The sequence below is a fragment of the Silurus aristotelis genome (assembly GCF_946808225.1).
Source record: "Silurus aristotelis genome assembly, chromosome: 13".
Taxonomy (NCBI): Eukaryota; Metazoa; Chordata; class Actinopteri; order Siluriformes; family Siluridae; genus Silurus; species Silurus aristotelis.
The window spans coordinates 9,590,732-9,600,731 of NC_139586.1; the positions used below are offsets into that span (position 1 = coordinate 9,590,732).

General features: G+C 44.7%; 1 protein-coding gene and 1 long non-coding RNA gene across 7 annotated transcripts in view; one reads left to right on the forward strand and one right to left on the reverse strand.

The window, feature by feature from the left end:
• Positions 1–10,000, reverse strand: part of tbl1xr1a (TBL1X/Y related 1a) — a 52,144-nt gene that overhangs the window by 39,639 nt on the left and 2,505 nt on the right. The gene's annotated exons all lie outside the window — the stretch shown is intronic.
• Positions 125–10,000, forward strand: part of LOC310735680 — a 10,877-nt gene continuing 1,001 nt past the window's right edge. Inside the window, exons 1-3 of the long non-coding RNA XR_014536352.1 lie at positions 125–7,683; positions 7,855–8,806; positions 8,899–10,000. The exon at positions 8,899–10,000 is cut by the window's right edge and continues 1,001 nt beyond it. This is a non-coding gene — a long non-coding RNA (uncharacterized lncRNA). The remainder of the gene's footprint in view (positions 7,684–7,854; positions 8,807–8,898) is intronic.

Below are 10,000 nucleotides of genomic sequence, written 5' to 3' on the forward strand. Positions count from 1 at the left end.
CACATTACATCTGATTCAGAAAGCACGGGTGAGAGAGTGCGTGTGTGTGTATATGTGTGTGTGTGGGGGGGAGGGGGGGTTGGGAGATATATGTAGACAGCTAATCAGTTAGCTCTCTGCGTAATGTTCTCCAGGGTGAAAGCAGCTGCATCACACAATGTCAACAAATTACTGATGCGAGTGTCTGAGGCCCCGGCTGCGGATCGGGTGGCTCGCGAGGCCGTCGCTCGAAATCTCCAATTCTCATCACAAATTAATTCCGAACTCTCCCTGAACACGTGCGGCTGACGACGCGACGTTCGCTGCGTTAGCCAGGCTGCTCCGTTCTCGGGAAACAGATTTCCGAACAATGGGTGTTTTTTTTTTTTTTTTTTTTTTTTGCAAAAGGTCAAAGAAACATTCTTTGTCTTCATGATATTTCAATTCTAACAGGAAACACTGGACACCGAGAGGAGCGCAGGGAAGATCGGAACACTGAGCTGACCTTTTGTTCAGTCCAGATAATCAGTGGTGCCAAAACCCGAAACCGGACCTGCGTGTCCTGATGCATCTGCTTTAAAGAACGCAGGGTTCGCAAACCTGCTAGGAACGCAAATTCTCTACAAACAGAACGAGACCAGGCCATGAGTTCAATTACAAACTTGTTTCAACGTATGCAAGCATTTACTTGTGTGGCTTTGTGGGTATGCATGACTCTACGGTTGTTACGGCCACTAACAGGAGGCACCAATCACCTTTGCTGCTCTCATCTGGCCTTTGGTTTTCTTCCTAATGTCTCAATACACATGTAGGGGGTACGAGACGGGGAAAGATGAAACCACAGCAAGCGGGGATTTCTCGCGTGTCAGGCAACAACTGAAACTGGTCACTTAAAACTAAAGTACCGAAGAAACATAAGACCACACACGCCATACCACTGGCTGAAAAAAAAATAAAAAATCATCATTCAAGCTTAATTATGCACTGATACTTTAATCTTTTAATCACTGGTCAGCTTCTTTTTTTTTTGACACACGGAGAAGTGCAAGATCAAGAAGTTATATCCGAACTAAACCACCACTATTATACACTTCATTATTCGTTTAAACACTTAAAAAATACGAGAACACAAAAACTGGCCAATTACAGCGTTCTAAACGAATTTCAGTCACCATGAAGCTACAGAAAACTGCAAATTGCGAAAAAGCCTCCGTCCTGAAGAACGTCCCTGTAACGCGTGCGAGGAGAAAACCTGCGATTCGCCGTGCAGCTCGAACTGCGGATATAGAAAAATTAATCAACACCTTCCGACAGATCTGAGAACTCGATGGCAAAGCTTGTTCTAAAAGTCGCTGAACGCCGAAACCCACGCGCTCGCGATCGAGCGAAGCTCGCGCCGCTTTCCGACCGCGACTGGTGCGAAGCAGGACTTGAGTTCGTCTCACTTAGAAAACCTTGTCATCACCTGACGGGCGTACTTCACGCCTCGTCTCCTCACTCGCTTCATGTTTCTAACCCCCCCCCCTCCGCAAAAACAAAAATGTTAGCTTGCAGCAAACGAACATGTTAACAAGCTTCCAGCGCTCGGGAGTAAACTGTGAGGCTCCTGCCGCTCGCACTTCCTGCCAGCAACTGAAAATACGAACTGCTCTGCTGACTGGAACCAATTCAACAATTACTTTTCCCATTTCAGTGCACACAAAATGTTGCATGCTGGACACACAAGTCCACCAACCAGGAAAGATGCTTCTTTTTCTCGGCTATGTTTAACAATGAGACGCTTCCTGAAGGTGCTACAAGCCTCGAATCCGTAACTCCTCCATTCTCTGAGCTTCACCACCCGCTGCACTACACACATGGAGCACACGTGGTTTAATTGAGTCGATTCCCACGCATGTACGGCAGCACTTTATTCAACTCCTGCTGATATGAAGTGGCGACGTCATGGTTTTAAGCACTTTAGCAGAACGTGTAGAGAGACGCCAGACTTAACAACGTGCTTGGCTTTCACTTTCTGCATGGTCTAGCGAATAAACTTCCTAATTTGTCCACCCTTACTGCCGCTTAAAACCGAATCTTCAAAACGCTGAGCGGATCGGCAGACCTTGAGCGTTTTCCTGCATCCTCCGTAAGGTCAGAACGAGTCGCTCTCCTTTTTTTTTTTTTCCTCTCCTCCACTGTTCAGCCGTTCTTGAGACACGCCGCCCACTCAACCTCATGATGAGCCAATACGCTGCTAATGGCTGCACTATTAAATGAAGTCTAAAATGCATTACCAACCCTCCAGCTATTGTTTTTGCAAATGTCTCCTGCTAAAACCACTGAGACGATAGATAGATAGATAGACAGACAGACAGACAGACAGACAGACAGACAGACAGACAGACCCCCTCTTTAATGACTGCTCAGTGCTGCTGTGTTTCTCCTCTGTGAACTTGACCTCCAAGTCGCGCACACGAAACAGAAGGTTACGTGCCTCGTGGTGTGGAGGAGGGGAACTGCTGAGCTCTGTTAGTCCTTGAGGAAATGGACCTGAGCGGAAAACTGAACTAGAGGAGCAAAGCATCGACGATTTCAAGACTCTGATGCTGCGATTCAATTCCGACCGTGAACACACACAGACGGACGGAAAGAAAGACAAACAGAGTATCTCATAAAAGTGAGTACACTTCTTACATTTCAGCAACCATTTTAGTATCTTCTCAATGAACAATACTGTAGAAATAAAACGAGGATATATTTTAGAGTTGTCAATGTGCAGCTTATACAGCAGTACAGATTATCTGTCCTCTAAAAATAACTCAACATACAGCCATTATTGTCTAAATAGCTGGTAACAAAAGTAAGTACACCCTAAGTGAACATGTCAAAACTGTGTCTACATTGTTATCCATCACTGCCTTGATCCTCCTGGGCATGGAATTCACCAGAGCTGCCGCTGAGATCCTCTTCCACTCCTCTATAATGACATCACAGAGCTGCTGAATGTCAGACACATGGCGCTTCTCCACCTTCCGCTTGAGGTTGCCCCAGAGGCGCTCAATAGGGTTCAGGGGCATACGTGGCCACTTCATCACCTTCACCTTCAGCAAGGCAGTTGTCATGTTGGGGGGGTGTTTGAGGTCACCATTAAGTTGTAAAACTGCCATTTGCCCGGTTTCTGAAGGGAGGGCATCATGTTCTGCTTCAGAATGTTACAGTACATTTTGGAATCCATGTTTCCCCTCAATGAACCGCAGCTCCCCAGTACCAGGAGCACTCATGCAGCCGCAGACCATGATGCTACCACCACCATGCTTGACTGTAGGCAAGACACAATGTTCTGGGTACTCCTCACCAGGGCATCACCACACATGCTGGACACCATCTGAGCCAAACAAGTTTATCTTAGTTTAAACAGACGACGGGTCATGGTTCCAGTATTTCATGCTCTTGGACAGGTTGTCTAGGGTCAGCTGTTATCTTAGGGTGTACTCACTTTTGTTGCCAGCTATTTAGACAATAATGGCTGTATAGTGAGTTCTTTTCAGAGGACAGGAAATCTGTACTGCTGTACAACCTGCACATTGACCACTCTAAAATATATTCAAGATTAACTTCTATAGTATTGTCCCTTCGAGATCTACTGTACTGGTTGCAGACATTAGGGGTGTACTTACTTATGATAGACAGACAGACAGACAGACAGACAGACAGACAGACAGATTTCCAGTAACTTACTAGCTTTTCCACTGGACACAGGGTTTAGAAGAAAAGGGAAGCAAAAAAAATTATAATAAAAAAAAAAAAAAAAAACCCGCTGAGCAACATGAGCATCGGATTAACTTTCGGAAAAGGCATCATCAATTCATCAATCACTAAAAGCTCTTGTTCCTGTGGTTTCAAAAGAATTTACACGTGATGTTCCATTGCTGCAGGCCAGACCATGATCCCACGTTTAGGACCTACGAAGTTCACCTTCAACCAGTTCAATGCTGACAAACAATTCATTTCTTTTGTCAGTAAACAGCCTCGATTAAATGCTAATTCACTGCTCAGACAAACCAATCATCATTTGAATCTGGTATGACTTACGGTTTTACCGGCATCTCCTGCAAGCCCCGCCCACTTTGCTGTCACCTCTTTCACATTAGTAGCCTTTTGAATGGCGTTCTCGTTCTGACTGAGATTTCCTGCTCAGAACTCTCTTCTCAAGTTTTCTCATAAGGTTTTAACTTTTGCTAAAATAGCCAGAAATCTGAAAAAACAATGGCTCTTTTCATTGCATACTGGGGCCAAAGCTGCGATTTTACGAACGTTTTTCAAGCTAATTGATTAGAACCATTGATTTGCTGTCCTGCATCAGTACCTGCCGGCACGTTCAAACTATTTGAGCAGTTCGACAAATAAAAATCTTTGCCCGTGTCGGAAAAAAAAAATCATAAAACAAAATCTGACCATCGAAATCATCGAAAGTAAAAAATAAAAAATAATCTTTTTAAATAAACAAAATTCATAATAATCCGGATTTGTCCTCGAAATGTTTCTCTGCCCTTTTAACTGTTTTTCTTGTACAACGCTAATATACAGAGCATGAAGCAGTCCGAGTTCCTGAGGAATCGCCTACGGTTTTGTACGTTGCTCGTTAGCGTTGCTGATAACGTTGCAGCTGCAGTAAACCGGAGCACACCTACGGGTCTACGCGTTATTGCGGCGAACAAAAGGGTTGAAATATACCCAGGGACCTCAACATACAATGCCTGATTGATGACCGCTGAAATCGTATCACTGTAACCAGTAAGGAGATGCCAGGCGTAGGGTATTACGACTCGCCTGTTTGAGAAGACGACCTGGCGCTTTTGAAACGAGTGTAATAAAAGCAGCAATGTCCTCTTCCACGAGGTCTCGGTTTCCGGATGTCTTATAAAAAAAAAATAAATACGAACGATCAAAAGACGTGGTTTGGTAAAGACTCGTCACGCTGAACACCAGAAGCGCATTTCTTCATGATCGGTAAAAACCAAATCTTACCAACACACAGCAGTAAGAACAGGCTGAGCGCCAGTTTCACACCATTGTAACTGATTTAAGAGAGAAATGATCAATACCAAGGTATGGACAAATGGACCATACGATAAGTATTTATTGGAAAACCATTTATTAGTGCACTACCCTCCACTCTTCTGGGGAGGGCGTACTGATATGGTGGTACTGATGTAGGATGATGAGGCCTGGGGGTGCAGTCGGCGTTCCGCTTCATCCGAAAGGAGTTCACTAGTTTAGAGCTGTAGAGCAGGCCACTCAAGATCTTTTTCTCCAACACCACATAAACCAGATCATCGTCTCTGATTTCTCCTAGCGTGCTTAGCCGCAGCAGCCACGGTCAATCCTACCAGTGGACTCCACCCCCACACAGATTCATCACAGAACGATCTACAAACCAAGATCTGGGGTTTTTTTGGTATATTCGTTTCTAACCTCCAATTGTTGCTTGTGTATCAAGGGTATCAATTCTGATTGGTCAGGAGTCAGGCGCTCATTTTCTTGAACAGCAGCAAAAAGTATATAAACGATGTGGTTTTTCGGACCGTTTTAGGTCTAAGTCTCCCACATGGGTGGGTCAAAGGTGGGTTTTCCAGATGTTTTTTGTCTTGTTTACAATAAGAAATCGCAATAACTGTTCATTCGAAGATGATCGGTGAGAAGTGTGCGAGTTTTGTGTAATTTCTTCATCTGACTTTGGGTTAAACCAGGACTCCGAGGTCCAGTCGGAAACCTAAAGTTCATCATGACTAGTCTTCATGCTGTTTTGCGGGGAAGAAAAAAAATTCCACGTCTTTCCATGTTCTGTTTTTTCTTTCCAACACAAGTGGAAATAACAAAACAAAAAAAAAAGGGACGATGCGAGAGAAACTGTGTGTTGCGAGAAGAAACAGATGAGGTGAGGTGATAATTTGACGCCTGGGAACGATCACGCTGATGGTGGGCTGCGAGGACACTCGCCTTGATGATCATTTGTTTCCTGCATATTTTTTTTTTTCATTTAACAACGCTGGCCTACAATTTATCTCTCGCTAGAAATGGGTGCTGGAGCCAAATTAACTGACCAACAGTTTACGCCAATCAGATGTTTGGAAAGATGGGGGGGGGGGGTTTTTTTTTGGTGAGAAGGGGTTTCAGACGCTACTTTTCTAGGAGTATTGGTATGCGAGCACGGATCAAAGGGCATCGAAGACGCTGATGGTTGCGCCGATTTTAACGCAAATCCGACTGCATCGCAATGTGGGTAAAACCCGCTGCGTGAATGAGTGGAAGCCAGGAAGTAGAAATAGCCGTTCTGAAATAATGGTGCCGTCGCTGGAAGTGAAGCGAATGTGCCCGCCAAAAAATAAATAAATAAATAAATAAAAAACCACAAAAACACCTTTTCAGTGGTGCACAGAACAGATCCAGATTAGGCACCAGCACCTTCACACTTTCTCCCAAACCCTGTCGAAACAAAGTTAAAATGCTCGCCAAATGTACTATAATCCCTGTTCTACACAGAAAAAGATCATACAGGAAGCGGGGGGGGGGGGGGGGATTTCCCGCGGCCACTAACAAGATATAGGTCAAAATTTCAATGAGGGTTTTCCTTACAGTTTCGCCACATACGGTCTAAAACACTGAAATGAGTTTCTTCAGTTTGGTGTTTTTGCAAACAAGTTCCTACAGCTTGCTTCCACAGATCACAAGTGAGCCCTGAACCCCCCTGTGGTCTCTGTGGAGAAGAAGCTTTAATAGATGAGGCGCAGCGTTCGGAGGCCTCGTTGGATCGTTCGTCCTTCGTAAACCTAGACACCGTCTACGTCGCTTGTGAAACCGCCGGACTCATCCCGCTTGCTAAATCCACACACACTTCCGGATACACTCCGATCCCTTACTTTAGCGTGTAGTACACTAACAAAAAGAAAAAACGCAACACGGCAGCACCTCTGACTCACTTCAACACCTTCGCTAACGCACGTGCACGTAACAGGAATAAGAATCGAAAGCTATTTGCGAGAGAACGTGGAATAGCGGAACGCTGGAATCTTGGAAACTTCTTGAACTATCAAACAAGTCATTTAAAAACTAAAATCTTTTCCCATCATTGACCAGCGTAAGGCACGTGATGCCCGTCGCACAATCGCACTACACCGTACACACGAGCGCTTGCGATGGTTAGTCAGAGTGAGTGCAACAATTTCTGCTTACGCGTGCATTATTCCACTTTGTGTGTCTCTTGCACAAATACATGGAATTAAACAATAATTAACCGGGACGCCCGAGCCAAAAACCAGAGGAACATTGCTGAGGTAACGGAGCGGTTCCTGGGAAATTATCAGGAAGGACGTTCTGGTGCGGCCGCTTTGAAGGAGAAAGAAAAAAAAAAAAAAAAAAAACGTCTGGAAAAGCTGAAAGTCGGCCATTAGTGTCAAAACGTCTGATCTAAAGAACGGCACGGTGATGTTCGCACGATGAATCATTCATGAGTGCGCTCTGAGAACGAGGGGTTTGGTTGTGAACGGGCTGTAAACAAGTTTTTTTCCCCCCCCAAACGTAAATTCCGCCGGTAACGAGACGTTCGGGCCAAATATGAAGGTGTGCGAATGTGTATCTGTGTTCAGAGTATCTGAACATTAGCATCTGGAATGTTGTTGTGAAAATGTATCAGGTTTACAATCGCTACAAGCAAAAGGTACAGTTTTCTGTGTGGTTCACGGGTGGTGCCTTTTTTTTTTTTTTTATCTAGGGGTTTCGGGGGAGGGGGGGGGATCTGCTTAAATCTACTTCAGGTTGAATTTGGGAAAAATCACAAATCTACTAAAGGCGGCTTGTTTTGTTTTGAAGAACTGCAAAATGCACTATTGCCAGTCCTAATTACTGCAACGATGAGGTCACAGGTCACACGTTCTGCCTGGGTTGCACCTCGACTGGTTTTGACCGTTATTAAAAGTGATTCGCTGTGGGACCTCGAGCTGAAATTGGGGCTTTTGGGTCCCCCGTTTGCTTTTGTAAGAACTTCCGCTCTTTTGGAGATTTTGGAGTGTGTTTGTTGAGATTCGCGCTCAATCGCCTAGTAAAGTCAGGTACTGCTGTAGGGTGAGGAGGCCTGGGCCAGCAGTCAGCGTTCCCAATTCGTCCCGGAGGTGTTTAATCGGTTTGAGGTCGAAGCTCTATAGCGGGATATCTTCCACTCCAACCCTTTTACAGCAGATCTTCACAGAGCTGGCTTTGTGTACAGGAGAACGGTCAGGCTGGAACAAGTTTGGGTCTCCTAGTTACCCCAGAGACATCCTTAATATTTGTGTTCCTACAACTTTTCCTGAAAAAGTCAGTTGTTCCAATACTTTTGTCACTATAATGTCTATATTTTATTTGTTTTAAGAGCTTTGTGGCTGAAAGGGGGAAAAAAAAAAAAAGAAAAGAGCTTGGGTTGATATAAAGACCAAGAGTGACCAAGATTCCAGAAAGCTACAGTTCGATTATCTACATTTTAACATCCAGAAACGGATTCAATCGACTGTATGCATTTATTTCAACTGAGAATGATGCTAATGGTTCTGGAAAAGCCTGTACTTTGCCATTTATGATTTTATAAGTTATAAATAAATAAATAAAGTCACAGATGCAACGTTTAGTGCACAAGTCCTAATCCACCATTTACAGTGCTGCAAAATATCAGTACTTTACTGCACATGAATGACAGGCCGATGCTCACTGACTAATTCATGGGCGTTGACGTTCCTTATATAGAAAGACGATCTTCAATAAGGACAAGCAATGTTTAGTCTGGTGGAATCAAACGGCGGTGTGGGGATTGTTTGCGCAGGTGCAAGCGCCGAGTTCACGCCTGGGGGGGTGGGGGGGTTAGAGGGATGTGGTCTTGGTGCGCTTCTGGGGTTGGTTTGATCGCAGCAAACGAATCGATCCTGCTGCATGACCCGAACCAAACATGGCGTGTATTCTTGGTTGTGGGAGACACGTTTCCGCTGACGTGCAGCTTCTTAGATGACGAGTCGAAAGACAAAGCTAAAGTGCTGAGAAGACGGGGCACGTTGTTGGAGGGGAAGAAAATATTTATACACTAAATTATTCGGCACACATTTCTATCGCCTCAACGCGCGAGAGATTTTTTTATTTGTATTTTTTTTTTAGGATTTTATTAAATGAAGGGTTTTAATTCTTCAACCATTTTTGGGTCCTGGTCCTCTTTAATTACACCCAGTGACTCGGGATTCGGAAACCAGATCGAGAGGTGTGAAAGCGCTAAAACAAACATTTGGAGAAAAAAATTCGCGACACAACGCCACCCAGCCGGAGGGGTGACGGCAATCCAACCCGGTGGTGTACCAACATATTATTATGTTGCACTAGTACAGACATGATACAAGGCTCAGAGTTAGCGAGCAAGAAAACATTTCTTCTACTGCAAGCTAGAAACCCAATGGATAGAAAGAAAAAGAAACTAGCTACATGCTTCCCTAGCTAAATAACTTGCACTCCTGATGCATCATGATGTAACCTATACTGGTTTATGTACTGTACAGCTCCTTTACCTACACTGACCAGTTAATCGATTCATCCCAAGCAACATGACACGTTACTCGTTTTCAATGAGGTCTGGAGACCGGTGAAGGCCCGAGGGACTACTGGTGAAGTGAAATAAGAGAGCGGAGATGCTATAAAATTGAGCAGAGTTTGACCTTATGCCAAGTTGAAAAATTTTCATTCGAAATACTCCACAGCCGCAGCTTCCCGGAGTAACACTCCGGGAACTCCACAGCCGCGGCTGCGATGGGTCGCACTGCAGCCTCTTCCAGCAGGTTCAGAACTTCACAGTACAGAACGCACTGAAAACATGGCAACGCTGACCAAACTGCTAGCTATGTTCACTTTGCAGCGCTACCCACTCCCACAGAATTTGAGAGGTGGGGGCTGAGAGCGCCACCTTACCCTGCAGTCCCTTTAACTCATCAGCGACCGCCACGATTGTATGCATTTTTATTGTATTTTTTTT